This window comes from Choloepus didactylus, chromosome 1 (assembly GCF_015220235.1).
Source record: "Choloepus didactylus isolate mChoDid1 chromosome 1, mChoDid1.pri, whole genome shotgun sequence".
In the NCBI taxonomy this organism is placed as follows: domain Eukaryota; kingdom Metazoa; phylum Chordata; class Mammalia; order Pilosa; family Megalonychidae; genus Choloepus; species Choloepus didactylus.
In genome coordinates, this window is record NC_051307.1 from 224,172,047 (window position 1) to 224,194,823 (window position 22,777).

At 36.5% G+C, this 22,777-nt stretch overlaps 1 pseudogene; it reads right to left on the reverse strand.

Moving 5' to 3' along the window:
• Positions 1–20,722, reverse strand: part of LOC119526988 — a 68,185-nt pseudogene extending 47,463 nt beyond the window's left edge.
• Positions 20,723–22,777: the final 2,055 nt, after the last annotated feature.

Consider the following 22,777-nt stretch of genomic DNA (forward strand, 5'->3'; position numbering starts at 1 on the left):
TTCCGACTCCTCTGTCATTGCACTGCTTCCTGCAGTTTCAGAAGAAGAGTAGACACTAAATGGTGTGACATTATCATAAATACTGCATCTCCTAAAAGAATATGAAGAAAATTTATAATTTCACCATTAAATTTCATTTGTACATTGCATGTATGTTGTAACAATAGTAGCAAATGTTGGTTAAGTTTTAAATTCTGGGGATGCCATTCCACCTTGTAAAATTTGGTTAAAGACGTTTTAGAATTGCATTCTGGCATCAGTGTTACATATGATATTACATGTACATATAGGCAAGTAAGTTTAGATTAGGATTTTTTAACCTTAGTGCTTTTGTCATTTGGGGCTGGATAATTCTTTGTTGTGGGGGACTGTTCTTTTGCTTTTCCAAATATCTTTTGGATATTTAGCAGCATCCCTAGCCTCTATTCGTTAGATGCCAATAGCACCCCCCACCCTGAGCTGTGACAAACAAAAGTATCTTCAGACATTGCCAAATGTCCTCTAGAAGACAAAATTGTCTCCGTTTGAGAAGCACTGGTTTAGACCAATGTATATGTGTTGCAGTCTTAATGGGTGTTACTTCTGGTAGTTAGATCAGGAATGATAGCCCTCTGTTTTCTGCTTATCTAAATAGACAAGTATTACTTGTTTAAAAGAAAAAAAGCTCTAAAGACAAAAATCCATAATAAGTGAATACAAACTAAAATGAGAACATAAGGGAGCTAAGTTGCTTATAGTCCTTGCAGTTGTATAGTGCTTTGCAATTGCAGTTAACTTCACACGTATCATTCTTTTGGAGCCTTCCAAATTCTGATGTGTAGATCAAGGTCATCCAGGTGGTTAAATAGCAGAAGTTGCTGTTTAACTAGAGCTCCAGCCTCTTGACTCTTGCATTAAATAACTACTGACCAGCACCTGTGGTTTCCACGTGATACATGTGTGACTTGAGTTGTTTTCTGCTTTAGTGGGTGGACATATCACTATGGCCATGTAATCTCTTCATTGGGGGTTTTGAATTAATAAATGGCAAAGAGAACAGGAAGTCAAGGCATTTCCCCATTAAAGATGATGAGCAATGGTGGGGACTCAGGAGGATGACTGATTTCCTTGACTGAGCACCCACATGGAGTTCCGAACCATCTTTAAGGTTTTCAGTACTCAAGTAGACTAAAAGAAGATTTTAGGGGGCATTATCTGTTAAATAATTTGCACACTCAGCTTTTCTCTGTTCTGGATGCCATATTTATTCTGAGAAATTTTAATGGAATTAATACTCCTACTTCCAGAGAAAACAGACCCTTCCAGTTTCCTGTTATACTAATCTTCTGGGGATCTGCTTTCTTATTGGTGTATTTCCTCTGGTTATATTAACATAATGAGAATTATGCATGTGCATCAACAGGTGCAAATACCCATTTCCTGGGAATTTAATTTCTCAGTCTAAGAGTGTGTTGGATAAGGTACAGTAATTATTATTACCCATTAATATCAGAGTGCAAAAATATACCCTGAGAAGTAAATATTTAGTATTTTATACTTCTTGCTTGTTTTTAGTTTTAATTTACTGTGTGCATAATAAACAAATTGTACATGGTCTCTTCCTCCAGCCTTAAAACTAAACTCTTAATTTTGAATAGCATCTGGTTGTCAAATGTATACCATTTTATTTTCTTGCATTGAGTATTGAGAATTCCAACATGCTTCCAAAGGAGTCTCTCTCTATGTATAGACTATATATATATATATAGTCTATATATATATGAAAGTATGAAATCTTGTTTTAGATTTTAAATTTAGTTTAAGTCTTAAGAGCATTAATACCTTGTCCCAGTGATTACACTTTTAATATAACCTACTCTATTTTCATGCTCATATTTCAAAACTGACAAGTGAATGGGGAAGGAGGGAAGGCTTTATGTAGTGTTGGACTTTGTATAACTTCCTCAAAAACAATCATTACCCATCTCTAGATCTTGGAATGCATAACAAAGAAAAGATCCCTGGCACATTATTTGGTTCTCCAAATAATTCTTGAACCTCCCCTAATTCTGCACCTCCTACCTCCTCTATCCTCAAGCTTGGCTCCCTTGTCTGTTGACAAAGACATGGTCTCTTGTTCTGTCCTTGGTTTGACATTCAGCTTTGACCATTTGTCTTCAGGGTTGTGACTTACTGTTCTATCTGTAACTTACTCAAGTCTGTAAAACTCAACCCTGACCATGGTGGCCACATGTGACATTCATCCCAAAAGCTAAAGGATGGGTCATTCACTCATAATTTCTGTTGAACTAGATTCAGAGTTGCAAACTCGAATGGATTCAGGAGCCAGGCACGTAATACAGATGTGTGGAGTGAGTTGTGGGCTGGAAAATAGGGAGTGGTGAAGGCTTTTGTAAGCTGGAAAATACCAGATCCACCTTTAAGAGGACACTGCTGCAGCATTCCTGCTCAGTGCTGCTATTCAGGAATGTATACCCTGAGTTGCCAGATTGTTTTGATTTTTCCAAAGAAGTCATAAATCTAGACTTTTGGTCAAAATATCTCTATTTTCAAATGTAGCAAATTCCTAACTTTTCAGAACACTAGGCTTATCTTTCAGGGAAATTTTAAATCTGACTGGATGTTTGATGATGTTAAGGAATTATTTAATTTTTGTTCTAACAATGGTATTGTAGATATATTTTTAAAAATATCCAAGTATTTTAGAAATATGCATGAAAATCTTTACACTATAAATGATATAATGTGTGAGATTTGCTTCAAAATAATCCCGGGCTTGGGGATGGAGTGTAAAAGAAACAGTATTTTCATGGATTGATATATAGCATATATATTGAATGTATATATGCTTGAAATTTTCCATAATAAAGAGTTAAAAAAAAAAAAAAGCATGGCTGTAGGCTAGGTTTGACCTACAGGCTACCAGAGTCTTCTCTGATCCACGAAGTTTCTGTACACAGAAACATAATCTAGTTGTGTTTTCAGTCTGTAGTATATTTGTTTAAAGTGTGTTTTTTTAATCATAAATGTACTGCTGCTCTGTGGACTATCTCTCATTCCACAATTCTTGAACTTTTTTGAACAAGTGCATGTATACCATCTCTTTATTTTGTAACTTTTAAACCTCCGATCATACTCCCCTGAGCTTTCATCCTTCTGGAAGAATTTCCGTTCTTTGTTATTCTCCTCTAATACAAAAGTTCTCAGTGTATTCCAAAGGCTTTTCCTTGAACTTCTCATTCATGACCCATAGTGTCTTTTTTAAAATGTGGAATTTTGCACAAATTCCAAGTGTGTCATGTGTTGGAAAAAGGAGAGATTAATTTCCTTTTCAATTTTCTCACCTTTCTTATCTGCATCTCCTTTCTTTGCTATTAGGCTCTGAACATGTCTATTTATTCCTCCCTTTTTGGACTGTGGGCTCTTTGAGGGCAATTGAGTTTTGCCTTTCCAATGCCTAGACACTGCCTGGCACACAGCCTTAAATTTATGCGGAGACATTAATTGAGCCCCTTACTCTGGGGCAATTTTTAAAATCTTTTTTCTTTTCACTACTTCAACTCCACTCTTGCTAAAATTGATGTTTTCTTACTCTCCAGGGTCTGTACAAACTAAGCTGGGCCCCATTTATTCATTCAGTTTTCTTTCTTCTTCTTTTCCTTCTTAAATTTTATAGTTACCACTATGTGCCTTATCCAGCCTGCCTTGACAAGTTCTCTTCCGTTATTCCTTTATTCAACGAATATTTGTTGAGCACCTACCAAATGTCAGCTCTGTTGTGGACTGTGAAGATATGACAGTGAAAAAAGCAGAAGTCCCTGCCCCAAATTAATGAGGAACATGAATAAAATCTGATGTCAACAGTGGAAAAAAAGATTTAGTAGCTTCTTCAAAGCCATATCTGTTAATCAACTATTATGGTACTTCTTAGATTTTCCATTTTTGTTTTCTTTTTGTGTATGTTTTTTTGAGAGACATCACATTCTCCCTTTCTCCTTTTTATGGTACATTTGATGTTTTATATATGATTTCTCTCTCTCTCTCTCTCTTTCCATTAAAGTTGTTAATGGGAGAATATTGTCTATATAGAAAATGATTTAATAAAATAAAGTTAAATAATATTAAAATTCATAGTGTAACTATAAAAATGTTTATATTTCACATCTAATACTTTTATTGGGTGTTAAGAATCAGTGTTATTTAAACTGACAAAAGATTATCATTTATGCTGGCAAATTAAACTGCCCCACAATTCATATATTCTTACCAGGCCGTGCTCAGTCCTTATCAGTTGCATATACTTTTCCTATGCCAAGAGGCCATATTTTGATGCTTTATTATGATGCCAAAGTTAATGATACTATACTGAATAAAAGCCTTATCTGTCTAAATGAACTGGTGCTAAAATAGTATGTCATTTAGTCAAATAATCAGCTATAAAAACAGCTGAATTCAGAGAAAACATTTATCTGTAAGAAATATAAAATCCATTGTGTCCTGAAGAAGGAATGCAGGCATTTATGTATGTGATAGTTAACCAAAAGAGACCTATACAAAAAGAAAAATAGCTTCTTAATACTCCTATTGAATTATATCAGAACTCTTCCTTTCTGTTACTTTGTCACAAAATGACCTTGCCCAATTTGCTCAAGCCATAATGCAGAAAAAGTTTTATGACTGAGTTTTATTTTTTCATTTTCAGGGGGGAGGTTAGCAACAAGTAGTTCTTTATGCCCTTCTCCTTTTCTACGTTCTTTCCCTCTGTTTTTTTGAATGCTTGTTTATCTTCTTTTTAAGGTTATCTGATCCTGAAGGGGTAGAGTATTTTAAATTTCATTTTAAAAGAATGTTTCCATACACATTTTTTTTAAATGGATTTTTCTCCCAGGAGTTTAACATAACACTGAAAATTTGGCATCTGCAAGCATAATTCAATGAAGAATTGTCTTTTGCCTTGTTTGAGGACATTTAGTTTTGAAATAACAGCATTAGAATCTTTTGAAAATAACAGAACATGAACAGAAAATTATTTCCCTTAGAAAAAACTGTAGCTAATTTTTCCTTTGGCTGATTTGCTGCTGAAATCACACATTCCTATAAATGCCAAGCTATACATATGCATATACATATGTATGTGGATGAGCATGTGTGTGTGTAAAATTCCTCTCTACAGTCATGCTATAAATTGGAGAATTTGTCTTTTTAAATTAATGCTCATTCATATACAGGTCAGGAAGTAATGCAGAATGTTGGTGTTGCTAGCACATTTCATCCAAGATTTCAATTAATTGAGTTTTACAATTCTGCCATGCAGTGGGCAAAGACTGTCATTATCTCTGCTTTATTGATGGGAAATTTGAGAGTAAAATCTTGTTCAAGGTCAAACAATATATGGGTCCTCAAAACCAGAGTGACAGAGAAATTTGAGACATTTATTTGATATTTCAGTTGAAGATAAGCATTTGTTGAGTGAATGAATAGCCGATTTCTGTCAGCTCAGTTTGCTGCCATATCATGAAATGGAATGGGCACTGGACTCCATACAGTGAAGCTACATGTCTGCTTGGCTTTATTTTGAACCTATAGGACCAGTTAGCCTTTGTTTGGGTGCACTAAAACTTGTAACTGATTCAGAACAGATTCGAATATTCCAGATCGGATCACTATATTTAATGAAAATGTCTCCTAAAAATTCAAAGAGATTTCATGAAACTATGGGGGAAATTCTGGGTATATATATTTTGAAATTTAATGCATTTCTGAACCTAGTTCTAGTTTCAGCCCATAAAAACCCTGTGCTGACTTATATAGCCACAAGTCTTAGGAGAAGTAAGAATTTAGTTTAAATGGGTATTAGGCAATTGTTACTGTTATTCAACTTTTCGATCATTACAGTTGTGATCTGGGTCATCTGCTGGAACTATTCTTGTTCAAATTTCTTTATATTACATGGTCTTAATTTGCTTCTCCATAATAACAGAGAACTGACATTCATTGAGCACCTACTATTTGCCAGGGACTACACCATCATGTTTAAGTCTCACACTAAGTAGATTATTTTTATTCCCATTTCACATTTAAAGAAACCAAGGTGGAGAGTTTAATTAATTGGCTTAAGGACATAGGGCCATCATGGGATAGAATAAGGATTTGAATCTAGTTTGGATGACTCTAAAACCTGAGCCTACAGGAGCTATCACTATCCTTACCAGCAGGCAGATATTATTGTACCCATTATATCGATTGAGGAAAGCAGGTTGGGTAATTGACCTGCTTAAGTTCACAGGAAGTTAGTTCCACAGCCTGGACTCCATTTTTCCTAATAAGGAGCTCATTCCACATACCATGAGCTTGTGAGATGATAAAGATAAGTGTAGACTAGAAGGTTTTTGTATATATTATTTGTAAAGTGACATGTTTATTGTACAAATAAATAATAATTGAACTTGAATCAATAGAAATTCAATTTTAAAATACAGGAAGAGAACATTAGGTAAGCATTTTAGATGGCAATCATAAATTCGAAATTTGGTTTCCCAGGTTCAATTTGGTTATGGAGGGCTTTTATAGCTGCTTGAGTGAATGACATTGATTCATTTGTCCACCATCATTTAGAATTGTCAACCATATATTCATTGTCAAGGGTGATGATAAAAAAATGGAAAACACAGACTGTCTTGATTTTCATTGGCAGTACAGATCAGGTGTATGTGAAATAGTGGGTAACAAGGTCCTGTGAAGTGCTGTGTGGATTTATAGAAAGGGAAAGGCCATCATCAGTTGGTTCACATTAGTGAGGGCTGTTTTCATGGAGATCACTGACCTTGATTTGTGTCTGAAAGAAAGCAGAGTTGGAATTTGCTGAGAATTGTATGTGGGGACTCACTTTATCAGTGCAAGGTTTATCCTTCATTGCCAAAATATTGAGTGCTCTCTCTATGCTGGACACTGCACTAGGGACTGGGGCTCCAGCTGTGAGTATGACACATAGTTCTTGCCCTCATGGAGTATACAGCCAAGTGGGGAAACCAATAATGAAACACAGAATTGTTAGAGTCCGTGCTGGGAGAGCCCAGAGCAAGGGCTTTGCCCTAGCACGGAGGTCAGGGAGGCAAGCTTCCCAGAGAAATTGCTCTTTTCTTAGATAAAAGATGAAAAAATTGAGATGGGCAAGTCAAGAGTAGTGCTGACTATAGTTACTGATATGATAAAATTCATACACAGTAACTTCATTAGGAGACGACATTCCATTGCTACACTGTCCCTTTCCAACAAATGTTAATGTTGCCTGTTGGTTAACCCTAATGGAGTTCAAATTAATTTGAAGGTTATCCTGGGAAAAACATGAGGGCTCACTTGTTTCCATTACACTCTATTTCAGTGTTACCTATGCATAAGCTGAGTGTTATGTGTTGATTTGTCATGTAGGAATTTTGCAGTAATAATTCAATCAAAGAAATATTTACTGAAGACCTACTTTGTGCAAGGTGTTATGAATGAGCAAAGGCAGATAAAATTTAGACCTTTTCTCAAGAATCTCAGAATAAATTATTTCTTATTAGCTCAACTAACAATAAATATGTGCTTCTGTCATAGGATTGTTGTGATAGGTATTCCTTTTGCCTGGAAGGTTTTCCTTAAGATATTTGCATCATTTATTCCTTCTTCTCCTTCAAGTCTTTGCTCAAATATTATTTTTCCACACAACCTACTCTGACCATTCTCTTTAAACTGCAGTGCTCTCCCCTGTTCTCCCAGCACTCTTGATTCTCCCACTCTGTTCAAAATTCTGCTTTTTATTCATAGCACGTGTCATCTTCTAAAACAGATAATCTATGTATTTGTTATGTAATTATTTGTCTCCACTCAGAGAACATAAGTTCTAGGAGGGCAGGGATCTCTGTTTTGTTCCCTGCTGTATCTCCAGAATGGTACCTCACGTGTGGAATTTACTCAGTAAATATTTATAGTGAATGAATCATCAAACAAGGGTGTCAGAGCATGTTTATTTATTCATTCATGCCTTCATTCAATAAATATTTTTCAGCCTATCTTTTGTTTTCAGTTCTGAGGATACTGTGTGAACCAGAAAGCTCTCCTTGAAGGAGTATACAACTCAGTGTGCCTGGTGCTGATGGCTTTCGAGTCTGGTGTAATAGAATGGATAATATTGTTTCCAGGTGACATGAAAAGGGGCAGAGGTTTCAGGTGAAAGCCATGGTTTGAACACAAAACTGGACCAGTGGATCTCAAGCAGCGATGATTTTGTCCTCCAGAGGACATTTGGCAATGGCTGGAGACATGTTTGGTATTTACTGGCATCTAGTGAGTATAGGCCAGGGATGCTGCTAAACATCCTACAGTGCACGTGACAGCCATACAACAAAGAATTATCTGGCTACAAATGTCAGTAGTGCCCAGGTTGAGAAACCTTAATGTAAAGATATGAAAATTCGGGCTGCGTTTGGGAAAATGGGAAGTCCATGTTGGCAAATGCTTAGGATATGTACAGATCTGTAAGGGAGTTTCACTTGGAAAGAAATGTTGGGTTACAAAGGTAATATTGTGAAGTTTCATGGATGGAGGTCAGTTGAAGTTGTTTGTAATTATTTTAATAAGCAGTGGGGAAAGTTATTTCAAGTTTCTGCACTGAAGATGAAGTGGGTGGCAAAAAAGCAGTCTTTTAGGAAGATGAATCTAGCACTATGTGCTACATGAGAGGAAGAGAGAGCAATGAATGTGGAAAATGATCTCAGTAGTCTTGATTGAAAGTCATAAGGGCTTGAAGTAGAATGATGACAATGTAGATAGGAAGGAAACAATGTGTGTACAACTGAAGGCCACTCCAAAGATGAGGACTTTGCCAGTGGTGCTGCCATTCATTAGAAATAAGCAAGCCATTCTTTAGGGAAAGAAAATGAATTTGGGTTTGGGCAAGTTGTGGTTGAGGTATTGGCAAGATCTCCAGTTGGGACTGCCTAGCAGGCAAGTGCAACTGCAGGTCAGGAGCTCAGAGCTATGACAGAATTTGGGGACCATGCTAAAACCTTTCTTCTAACCAGAGGTCCTAAACTGGAAACCTGCAGACCCCATCTGGACTACAGATGTGTTTGTTTGACATGCATAATATTTTAAAATTAAGAATTTCTAACAACATACAAAACGAGATATTGCATTCAGAAATCCATCGTTGCACATTTTCTTGAAATATCAGAGCATCTGACCATTCTGTGTTCTCATTTTCACATGGCAGCAGTCTGAGCTGAGGAGCAGCTGCCCCCTTTAGACGGGGCCTTCTGTCTCCGGTTCCCTCAATCCCTACCACTTTCTATTACATTTCACCTGGAGATCCCACTTCACACATCTACTTTACCTGCTTCAAATTTGAGTTGCATCTTATTTGAGGTTATGATTGTGTCATTTATTTGAAGGGAAGCATTCTGGAGTCTGGCTCCCTCCGCCTCTACCTGCAGCCACATTTTTTCTTCTTCCACCTGTGCTTCAAGTCATGGCTTATTTCTGTAGCATCTCTAATCACCCATTCCAGGCTGACTTTCTTCTGCTTCAGCTATCCATGGACCTCCTCTAACTTGTAAAATCCTCACTTGATCCTGCTACCTCCCCAAATCCTTTACCCTTTGACTCAGTCATTTTATTGAATGATTAAATGAGTGAATGCATTTTTGCTCACTACCCGGTTCTCTGGAACCTCTCATTTTCTTGTTTGGTCTCTGCAATATGTTCAATCCCCAACTTCAGTCTTCACCATTCTACTGAGAAAATTTCTCCAGTCATCAGCTAGTGGCAGAGGCCATTGGCCTTTTCTCCCTCTCCTTATTCACTTGGTTACCACTACTACCTTTGTACTTACTATCCCCTCTGTCCATGGTACTCTTATACTCACATGACACATTTCCCTCACTTCAATTAGGTCTCTGTAGAAATGCCCCCAAATTGGGCAGACCTTTCCTGACTACTCTAAGAATGCTTCCCTCCCTGCTCCCACATGCTCTTTTCTTCTTGCCCTGCTTTATTTTCTGCACTACACTTAACCATTACCTGATTTTCTGTTAGGTTGAATTACATGAGGCTGCACATTTTGTAGGTCACAATAGTCAATTTCATTGTGGTTCAATTTAATATATTACTTTGCTTACTGCCATTCCCTCCCCCCATAAAATATAAGTTCATTGAGGACATGGAATCTGTTTTGTTCACTGTTGTATCTGCAGACCCAGAACATAGTAGACGTTCAATTTTAAAATTTCACAAATATTTGACATTTTTTTCTTTGTGACCTTTCTGTAGCAGTCTCCAGGAGCCATACTTCTTCTTTGACATTCCACTATTCATCTGCCTTCTTGATTTTCCCCTTACCTCCTGGATTCCCTGGATTCTCATCCCCTGGATTCTCAGGTCCATCCCTTCCTAATGCTGAATGTACCTGCATGTTCAGGTTTGGTTCTATGTTTTTCTCTTCCTTGGAAAGTTAATTTGCTCCCATGTTTTCATATCAGTTCTGTGTGAATGTCTTTCCCTTTCTACCTCCAGCCCTCACCTCAGTCCAAAGTGAGTTATTAATATTAGTGCCAGTTGCATGTTGGACCTGGCCTCTAGGATAGCCCACTACTCCTGAAGACTTGATATTCCCGAAATCAAACCTTGCTCTTTTTTCATTCTTCAAAATTTGGTTTCCACTCCTAGTTTTCCTATTTCCACCCATGACTTTCTTCGTAACCGCAAAAACTTAACCATTTGGAAAGTTCTTTGTCTTCTGATTCATCTATGGGGCTCCTCTTATCTGCTCAGTCACCAGTCTTTCTTTGCATTGCTTTATATTTCCTTTCCCTTGACAGATATCTTGATTAATGCAATAGTGTTTTATCTCACTGCTTTGTACCTTTCCCCTCCATCCTGCATACTGTGAGCAGATTAATTTTTGTGTAATATATGAACACGGTCATTATTCTATACAAATATATATCTTTAGATCCACTGCAGCCTTCCAGATACTTTTATCTTTTTTCCAACATGCTTTTAAAATCCTGTTTCCCACTTTTGCCTTCTGAACCATTTAACTATTTACCCCCACTGGTTTCCTTGTTCTTCCTTGAATATGTAGCACGTATTTCCAGTCATAGCACCCAGGAGTCTTTGGAGGTTAGCCCATGATCCCCATCAACTACTCGTACTTTATCTACATAGAATCTGCATGCCCGCTCTGCAGCCCAGCTTCAAGCAGTAAGATACTTAGCCACTCCCTCCCCCAAAACAAATTTCCATCCTAAGTCTCCTACAGGGAAATCCTAGAACTGCCACTGCCTGTCCATGCCTTTACCCTTTTGCAAACCTTATTTCCATCATCCTTTCTGGAAACCTAAATCCTTGTCATGGAGACAGAGCATCATGAACTTCAGAGCATGAGCTGTGGAGTCAGTCTGACCTGAGCTTGAATCTTACCTCTTTTACTCCCTTGCTGGGTCACTCATCAGCATTTAAAATGAGGTTGTTTTGAGGATTAAAGAAAGTGATATTTCTAAGAAGCTTAGTGCAGTGCCTAGCATATTTTAATTGTCATTAGCATCAACATCATCATTCTTCATCATAGTACAAAGCCCACTGTCTACAATAAATCTTTTTCAACCAGGCCCTGAGAGCTCTCTTCTACATTCCTATGCACTTCTTGCCTGAGTTACTCAGAATTCACCCACTTTCCATTTTATAATTATATACCTATTTTGTAAGCTTTCAGAGGGTCAGAACCATGTTTTACACTTCTTTAGGCCCAGAAGTGTATTCCAAGTGTCAAATATGTAGACGGCTTTTCACAAACATCTGTGGGATAAAATTTATTTAAGTTAAGACCGTGAAGCACAAAGCTGTATTAAACAGTTCCACTGCTTTTTCATTTAATCAAAAGGAAAATGTCCCATATTTCTTATCTATAGTGGTGTCTTAAAATAGGAATAATAAAATATACCAAGCAGTAATTCAGCAGTCATTCTCAGAAAACTGGGACTTGGACTAAACTTTAATTATCAACTTGCAGTTAAACATTTGGCCAGAAGATGGTGTAGTGTTCAAGGAATCATTCCCCTGAAAGCCAAAACTCTTGATTTTAAAGGAATGAAATTGCAACCCAACCAAAACTATAAAGAAATGGAAGAAAGTGATGCCAGTTCAGCTTTGACACCATCCTAGGGCTTAGCAAGTGTCATGCTTTCATGTGTTTCTTACTTCTTACTGCCTAGCATAATGAGCTGAAGGATTTTTCTAATTAGCTAAATATTATTGTACATCAGAGTGAGGCCATGCTTCCTGTACATTCTTATTTGCGTTTTGCCAGCCAAGGAAAGAAAGCTGTTAGAGGCACGAGCAGATGTAAGGAAGGCACAAAACATGCCAAGAAGTCATGGCACTTCTTTGCTATTGAATGAATCATTTTACTTTGCATGTTTTTATTCTGATATTATTATGAATCCTTCAAGTCAGTATACCTTACTGGAAAAATGTTTTATTGTGTGGTGTATGTGTGTGTGTGGTCTGTATACAGTGTATGTGTCAAAGTTTTCTCTATCCCTGAACAAGTCATATGAGAAGAGTTTTATTGCTAAAATATCCTGTGTAAAATGCAAACACAAATGAAATCATCTTCTCATTATTATTATTTGCATTATTATTTGCAGCAATGGGCTGAGCCAGGTAAATAAAGTTGTAGTTTGCTTAAATTTCCTGTTTACCTTGATTGGGAACTAATTTAAAAAAGAAGACTCAAAATTAGTGCTGATCAGCCATCTTCTATCAAATGTGTGTATCATGTACTTGCTTCTTTTTTTTTTACTATGTAAAGTCTTCTGAAAATTGAAACTAATTTATTATCATGTACTTATTAGCACAATCACAAAAGAGGTCACTGGTCTTTCCTTTAATTTCTGTCACAGGCTGCAGGCCGTATTATGCTAAACCAAGGATATGGGGAGATAATTAACATAGCAACTCTGGCAAGTTTAATAGGTGAGTGATGAACATTCAGAGTTGGGCTTCGAAATCCATTTCTTAATTACCACCCTTCCTGAGTGCATTGATGAAACTGGTGCTCAGGCACATGTGTTAGGTAGTCTGTCAGGTGAAAGTTGGGGTGAGTTGTCTGTGAAACTATTATTAGATTGAGAGACTTGAAGGCAAGAAAAAAAATTTGTTGTGTGTTTTATTTTAAAAACTGAGAAATCGGACGCTGTTCCAATGTGTGACTCCCCCAGAAGCAACCATCCCACTGCATTGGTTCTCACTGGGGTTGGGGTTAGGGGTTGTCTCAAGGGACATTTGGAAATGTCTAGAGGCCTTTTTGGTTGTCACAACTGGAGGAAGCAGAGCTACTGGAATCTAATAGGTAATGGCCAGGGATACTGCTAAACATCCTGCAATGCACAGGACGGCCCACTGCAACAAAGGATCAGCCCCTTTATCTGTTATTTTTTTGCTCCTGGTTGCCAACAGGTGTCACCACAGGCCCTGTTCTGTCTGCAGCATTGTCAAAGAGAGAGTCCATAAACTTGTAACATATGGAATGAAATCCCAACTGCAAAGCTTTTGTGGAAAGCGGTTACATGCTGGTGAACTGAGGCCTGTGTAACCAAAATTGATCAATTACACAAATTAAGCATAGCCCTTAAGGAATTTATTTTATTGGTCTGGACATCTGTTGCAGTATTGTCCAAATCCAAAAATCAAATGGTGCCTCAGGTTGCCAAGTGAGGCAAGAAAATCTAGTAGCTATAAAAGTACAACTGAAAACCCTATATTAATATCACGTCCATCTGCTGAATGTTACATAAATATGCAGACTTTTTATTTTCCTTGGGAATAACATTTATTTTTACTGTGCCCAGTTTGACATTCTTATGACATTCTGTTCAGTTTATTACACTGTAACTTTAAATGTTTCTTCAAAAATGCATTTATAATGTTGTTGTTAATCTTTTTCAAGGGTCTGTACCACCTGTATAACTTATGGTTAAATAGAGGAGTCCTTTTCCTTACAGGAAGAATGGGAAATCTTTGGACAAAGAGGCTCAGAAAAGATTTTGAGTAACACTTGTGTAGTGTAAAGGGAAATTATATAACAGCCATGAATGCTAATATTCCATCCTGCTCTTTTACAAGTTGAAATGTAATCTCCATTTTAAACTAAATTAGCATTATTTCCAAACAGAGTATCATATTTATATCACATTTATACAACCACATCAGATTACTATTAACATGTAAAATAGTCTCTTGTATGCTGTGGGTAAAAAATAGATTGAAGAGAATGATTTGATTTCTACTTTGATGTCAGGGATTTAAATTAATCTGAATGGACATGTTTAGGTTGAGAGTTGCTCCAACACTGAAGAAACAGCATGTAGGGGTGGCTTTACCTTAAGAACCTGTTGGGATCCTGGCACAAAGAAAACCTTGCAGTTATAAAAGTACATCTGAAAATCATGATGTTCCTATCATATCCATCTGCCGAATGTTAAATAAATATGTTGGTTGGTTATTTAAATATGTTGAGTGGTTAAGCCAACTGCAAAATTATCGAATATGTGTAGGGAAAGTTATAGGACATTTTGTTCATGGTTTTGTTGCCCCCTTCATTCTCCTCTCACATATTCAATTAAACACTTTTCAGAAATAAATAATTGATGGATTGTAGTCTAATAATAAGATAAGCCAGGATGGTTGGGGAAACTTAAAAGGCAAAAAGAAAACTAAAGCAAACAAACAAACCAAACTTGGCACAGTCTTTGGGGAGACTTTATAACATTTTCTATTTTAAAAGAAGAAAAAATGCATAGCATTTAATCAAATTCATTGTAAATAAATAATATTTTTATTGCAAAAATAATGCATTCAGATAATATGAACCAAAATTTAATTTAATTTTCTTTATTTTAAGTGGACATATATTGATCCTAAATGATAAGATGTGAAATTCAAGAAATGGGTAACAATGGCTGTTGTTTAATCTTTACCGTAGCAGGATTGACTGTTATATGTAACAGAATTCTTATATTCCCCCTGCAATTAGAACTGGAGAAGGGCAGGTTGCCTGGGTAAATCCTCAATAAATTCACTTTTAGAGAAACACATCTCCATTGTTAAAGAAGCTTAACTTTCAGGAGAATGGAAGAGATGTTTGAGGGTCTGAATTGATAATCCCATGCCTTGAAGGTGAGAGAAGGCCCCTTTTCTTGCCAGTTACATATTGATGAACCAATCCTGTTTGGAATAAGATGAAATTCTTTTTTTTTTAATTTTAATTTAATTTAATTTATTTTTTTTAACCTAAGATAACTACTTTATTTCCAAGATGTTCCTTGAAATTCTTTTTAAAGTTGTCTTTGCTGCAAAGGGAGGTGCAAAACTGGGGAATACAGTATCGGCTGCAAAGAATTTTCATGCCAGAGGTTGCCTTATAAAAATGTGGAATGAGCAGTTTGTTGCAGTAAGATGGCTTAAGGACCATCCATCAGATACAGAGGAGACCTGATTTTTTTTCCTCCTCCGTTTGCTGTTGTCATCACTACTTTTGTGGGTAAATCAATTACTCCATGGTACAGTAACCAATATGGAAATTGTGTCACAAAACAATTTGTGGTGGGGAAAAAGTCTATAAAGGATTTCCAAGGCTCTGAATTCAGCACTGTATGAATGAATGCCTAGGGATCCTTGTGATTGATATTCATGTACCCAAGTAGGTAGATGGATGGTTGAGGAAAGGAGGTAACTTGCTTTTGGGGAGATGGACTCTAAGTAGTCAAACTAAGAATAGCTCTTTGATTCCCAATAGTCTGAAAACCAACAGGCATTTTCTTTTCCTGTTATAGAACTGCTGCACTTATTGAGATCATAAGCCCGTAGTTAGACTCCTGATGTAATTTCTGAATCACCAACTATTTCTGAGACCACGAGATATTTAAAAATAAGGTAAGAAATATTGACTGAGACTCCCTGAAGCCTGAGAGGGAAACAAAGATACTGCAGCAGAGGTTTACAGTGGAATTTCTCTCCTGTAGTTCATGCACATTGAAAATGACATGATCTATCCCAAGGAATAACTTAAGGCCTGATCCACTTAAACAGCTCCGAGTGATTTATCATAAATGTGCTTATTTGGTAGGTTTAGCAGTAACTGCTTATGGGAGGTGGTGGGGTTAACTACCAAAATTGTACATAACTTGGATCCTGTGTATGACAATTAATCAAGAAATTATATTCCTTGACTTTCTAATAGTCCACCCAGAGTACTACAACTGTGGCATGTTTAAAAAGAGAGAGGAGGAGATGAAATATTTCTTCTAATAAAATGCTAATGATTTTGTTTTGAAGGAAAAAAATATTGAATTATTATGGTGTTAGATTTATCTATATGAGGGTTTCTCAAGTCAATAAGTACTTTTGACAGAAAACCAACAATTTCCTGAGTATGATAGTCCAGTCCTTCAAATGACTTTGGGATTATAGTGAGGCCCCTTTATAATGCTGAAGAGAGAGCACAGCCATAAACGCTGTCATAGAGGACCGTAGCATCTGAGACTATTACAATGGACATCTGTTAAAATTTCAAGAGTATTATTTAGCTAAAGGCACAATGGAATATGTAAATAAAGACAGGTAAGCATTACCATTTATTTGTGGTGTCCTTCATAGGTATGACTTGCCCCCATTTAGTCACTATAGGGCTTGGATGTTCCCAGCAACTATGGTTAATGAATGCCTGCTGTGATTAGGAACTCAGAACTTACAACTCCATTTGAGGATTACTTTTACAAATTCAATTTCTGAAAACTTTAAAAAGAGGCACTATAATCTAAAAGGGAAAATAATTTGGCAACAAGAATGGGCCTGTAACATCGTTTTCACATTCATGGTCCTTTATCACAGTTCACATGGTTGGTTTTAATGTTTTATTTTTAAGTCTTTAGCTTCCTAAAAATTACAATTCAGTAGATGTTTACAGAGCACCTACTTTGTGCCAGACATGGGCTAAGAAAGCTGAATAATACCTGACTTCTGCCTTTAAGTATCTCTTAGTGCAGCGAAACAGAGAGTGCTGTAACAAATATTTATAATGTGTTAAGTGCAACACTAATGAAATAATCTAGTGCAGGACACTATCTTATGCCAAATACTCCCTCAGTATTCACGTTTTGCAGATAAGGGAACCAGGGCTCAGGGAGAGCTTCGATTATGCAACTAACAAAAGGATGGACGTCACAACAACTCTTTGCAGTAGGTACTGTTATTTTCCCATTTTGCAAATGCACAAACAGAGGCCCTGACATGTTAAGCAGCTTGATGAAGGTCATATAGCTAGTATCAGAGCAGAAATTTGGATATAGCCTGTTAAACATTAAGCTTTACTCCTATGAGATGAGGGAAAAATTAATTCTGTCTGGGCGGGAGTCAGGTAGAGAGATTGGGGCAAAGGAATCATAAGGCAGTCAGAGAAAGAGACTTGGTATTGATCATGCAAAGACTTTGAAGATGATGATATTTATATCAGATTTCCCTCTGATCTGAGTCAGCTGTAGGATGTATTTCTGAACTTTTCAGGAATCTTTCTAAAAGTCATAGATCTGAATTTTAGTGAGAATCTATTAGGTTCCTTGTATTTTAAAATTCCAATACAATTTCTGGGAATGCAGACCTATGAAACTCATAAAGAGGTAATTCTTTTTTTAAAACTTAATTTTGAAGTAATTGTAGACTCATAAGAAGTTGTAAAAATAGTTGAGAAGTTCTGTTTACCCTTCACCCAGCTTCCCCCAGTGGTAATGTTTAATGTACACATAGTACATTATCAAAACCAGGGAAGTGATTTTGACACAGTACTATTAACTAGACTACAGACCTTATGTGGAGGGCATCAGTTTTTAGATACATACCTTTTTTGTATAGTTCCATGAAATGTTATCACATTTATAGATTTGCATAACCAGCAAGAGGTAATTCTTTTTAATTCCGATATAAAGAGAAAGGAAAATACAATGTGTTTCCAAAACAATACAACCAATCATTTTGTTATATCACATTGTTATGTTTAGGGATTATCTTGCTGAATATCCTACTCTTTTAAAGTCATTTGTGTTTTAAGGGAATATTACCATGATCTAAGGATAATTATTCATAGTAAGAAAAGGTTACATGTGTGTATAGAGAATGAATCCCCTTAGAGGATATAAAATGAGTCCATTAAAAAAAAAAAAGATATCCCTGCATTTATTACTTATAGCTTACTTGTTTTAATTTTTAAGCATTTATAGTATGAAAGTGGTCTGCTCTTGATTTTCCTGTATATTTCAAATTAAAGAGCATTCAGTATTTTGTTGAGGTGTATATTCAAGGACATGGTCTTCTATTAAGATAGGCTTCTGTTTATTGCAGTACTGTGCTTTTTGTTTCATAGTTCCTGTTTCTTAGGATACGGAGGTAGAAATCCGTGTTTTCAGTATGTTCTCCAAAGCCCCAGACACACGAGTTTAAAAAGGGGTTAAGTTTTAATGAAAACATACCCACTAGTCAATGTGCTTTAAATTATAATTTTAAAAGCCAATCATTTTCTTGTTTGACTGACATGTGGGATTTTGGAGATATTTTAAAATCTTCAAAGTCTGTGAGAAATGAATTTTGGGGGCTTGAAGGTACTGTATTTAGAACAAGGGGGGAAAAAGGTATAGTTCATAGTTAAGGGGTTGAATTAAAATCATTTGTAATTATGCATCACAAAGAGGCACAATCGCAGTACATCCATTTATATGGTGCATCTGTGCATTTGCCTCTGACCCCAGCTTTCTGGTTTCTGTCTTTCTTTACAAAATCTTCAGTTATGCATAGATGCACACATTAGAGAGGAAATTGGGGCTAATGATTTAGGAATGTGCTAATTAATTCTCATTATGTCCCATGAACCGAGAGAAAGTGAAAAGTTGTCTGCATATGCATATACATGATGTATATTTTTCCACACAGTGTTTTCTTCTGAAGGAAAGTTAGGCTTGTTTGCTTTTTCTCCCTCTTAGGTTCTCACGCACTGTGATAGCTAGGAGCATCCAAAGGGCTGACACTATGACTTAGAGATGTGATAAAGAAAAATACCCACTGCATTTTCTGTAAGGAAGTGTGGTTCCAGCATTGAGAGAACATACATAATCAGATACCTGTTCTCCTTGAGTTTCTTAATTTAAGCTCCCAGGACTCCTAATCAGCAGTTAGATTGCATCCATTATCACTTTGTCTTTGATTATCAATGATTATCAACCTTTGCTAAACAAAGATAGAAATCATGCTGGGGACAGTCATGTTTTTTTTCTTTTTAAAGGTTTTAACATTTGATAATACGTTTTCCAATAGCTTGAAGGGTAGCTTTTAACATTTCTTTTCCAGCTGAAGTATTTCCTAAGTTTTGTCCAAGCCTTCTGTAGTTAAAGAAAAGGTTTTTGACACATAATAGACAATGTTGTGACTTTTTTTTTCTTCGGACAAATGTATAGGCATTTAAACAGCCACTTTGTCCTATTGTAATTGAGGCACCTTGTAGAAATAGGGTAACTTGGGTCAAAAGTGTTCGGTACAAATTTTTGCAAACTTTCAAAGTCACATCTTATTTCCTTCTCTTTCTCTCTCTCTCTTTTTTCTGTTCTTTAAATATTAAGTAAACTCTTTAACATTTTCATATTTAATCGAAGTTGTTCCAGATTTTCTCTGTGTTTAGCAAACCTCCAAATAGGCTATTCAAATCAGAACAGTCAGTGAGAACGAAGGTGTTCTGAAGTCTTGAAATTCAAATAAAAAAGAGGTTCAGGACATTCTGTTTTGCTCTGGCTACCTGCTTGGCTTTTGCTGTGAGAATATTCTTTCTCTCTTGTTAGTTCCAGTTCTGTTTGTTCCTCCCTGAGCTCAGTGAACTTTCCAAAGCCATCTTCTTCAAACAACACGTTTTTTCCTGAGCTGGGGTTTATTCTTCGTTCAGCCTCCATTCTCTGGGTCCTGTGAATAATTTCTAACGCAAAGAAAAACTTTCCTCCTGATAAGCGAGAGAAGGGGGAACTGGAGAATAAAGCTAAAATTTGTCAAGAATAACAATTACCCCAAAAGCAAAGGGCTTGGGAAAAGAGAGAAAAGGGAAAAGAAATAGAACTCTTGGTTTTAATAAAGATTTCAGTACAATACAGGTGTCCTATAAAGGTTAAGCAAAACAAACTTCAAGAACAAACAGTATATAAGGGCAACTATTGACACAATTTTAACTGCTAGGCTACTGTGATTTTTGAAATAAATATATAGTTCTACAATTTGAATGTAGAGCACAAGTTTTATCTTCAAGCCTATGACTTCTTGATCGATAATATAAAATGGGGCAGTAGACCTATTGATAATAGTTCTTAATTGGGCTAAGTGAAAATTTTTTGGTTTAAAAAATAATAGTTTAAAGTGAGCTTTGACCTTCATGGAATGGTGAAGGTTGTGACATTTTCTAATTTTCTGGTCATGGTATTACCTTCAGATCGTCTCACAGGGAATTTTATGATACGTTAAAAGAAGGCAGAGGAGATCTACTCCTTGTTTTACGTTTTCCCGGTATCCAGTTGGAGAGAAATAAAAAACCAAGACACCTTTAGCATATGGGACTCCAATAGCTGTACTTACCAGGTAACACTGTTGGCAACAGCAACATGGCATTATATAGACATAAAACATTTGTGTTTGCAAATGCGGGTAAAAACTATCCATCTTAGGCATTGATGTGTTTCTTTTTGAGACCACTTAGAACATGGTAACAGCTAGCTGAAAAGTGAAATATTCAAGTCACAATGAGGAAGACAATGTATTACTGTATTTAATTTATTCATTTATGGAGTACCCACATGTACCAGTTCTGTCCTAGTGATAGGGGATCCAATAGTGAACAAGCAGACATAGTTCCTGTCCTCATGGAACTTACAATCTATTAGATAGACCAAGGAAAAAAGTAACAATAAAGTGAGGAATGGGTTGTAGTGGGCCTGACAGGGGCACCCACAAAAATGAGTTCTTGATTTAACTGGTGTTTCTTCCCCTGTCTTCCCTGTCTTCCCTCTTTTTTCTCCCTTCTCTCCTTTCCTTCCCTTCCTTCTCTTCCTCTTCTTTCCCACTCTCTTCTTCCCTTTCTTCTTCTCTCTTCTCCCTCTCCTCTTGTCTCCCTTCCCTTGCCATTTTTCTTCCATTCCCTTTTTCTCCCTTTTTCTCTTTCTTTCTCTTCCCTCCCTTTTCTCCTCCCTCTCTTTTCCAAAGCAGAATTCAGGCAAGCTCACTTTACGAAAGAGAAACAGTCTAATTTTATTTATAGTGGTTACAACCAAAGGCTTGGAAGTGTGAGACCCAAATTGAATCCTGGCTCTGCTATTAACTAGCTTACAAGCATGGCCAAGTGAAATTACCTCAGTTTCTTCTTTTATAAAACAGGGCTAAAAACACTTACTTCACAGAATCTTTAGGTGGGGTGGTATATTGTAAGTAAAGTTCCTAGCACAGTTCCTGGCAGATAATTGAGATTGCTAAAATTGTTAGCTGCTATATTGTTCTTACTATCATCATCATCATCATCATCCTTTCATTTTGTAGGAGCATTAGCTATATTATAAGATTGCTAAGAAATAGTGAATGATGATATTAATCAATTGAAAAAAATTTCTCTGCAAATAACTGACTAGCTTTGAGATTATGTAACCCTTAATTTTTTGTTAGTATTTTTGCCCATTCACAAAAGCAGGGTTTTTTGAAGGTTAAAAATAAAAACCATTTTCAGTAAACTAGGTTGTAGAATAACTTTTAATGGCTCTGCCACATTAGATATGATTGCTTTCTTTTACTCCAAACATTTTTAGGACTAAAGATTGAGCCAAATTTCAATTAACCCCTTTAGAAGACAGTGGAATTTATTAATATTTCTTTCAATTCAAGAATACTGAGCCGCAACCCTCTAGAAGATGAGTGTGACCACATAGAGTAATGCGATGAGATTTTCTTGTGTGCCTTGTGAAATCAGGTAATTGTATTATAGACAAACCCTGTATATATGTTGTGTGAATTTGTAGTTATGTAATTTGATGGTAGCACTAAAGGCAAACTTCACAAATTAAAGCTATTATAACTTTGTCTTTAATTGGAACGTCCCTTGGTCATTGATCTCTAGCATATTTGTCTTCCGGAAGTACTCACACAGCCTTTCCCATGAATTGTCTTCCCCTAAGAAAAATGTACAAAAGGTGAAGGTGACACAATCACATTCAGAATTTATATATCTTTCTCTCTTTCCCTAACTTCACACTCCTTTCTTCCCCTGTAGTTTCCTTGAAAATCTCTCTTTCATTTACTCTCACGCCTTCTCTTTTGCTTGTGCAGTTCGATTTGCCTGAAATGCCTTTCCCTGCTGGGGTGAAATCTGACTTTCCTTTTCAGGTCTGGTTCCAATGTCGTCTGTTGTGTGATTTCCTCAATCCCTCTGGGGAGAATAAACCGACCCCTTCTTTGTATCCCATAGCAACTTGTTCTTTTCCCTGGTTCAGTGTAGCTGTGTAAGTGTCTTTTCACTCCTCTAACCACCAACTCCTTGATAGTGGGGTCTATGTCTTTACTCATCTTTCCAGGAAAGGACATTCCTGTCTTCAGGGTGTCCCTAGTCCAGGCAGGGAGGCAGGCATATATAAACAAACATTTACATTGCATCTGGAAAGTGATATAAAGCAATTGT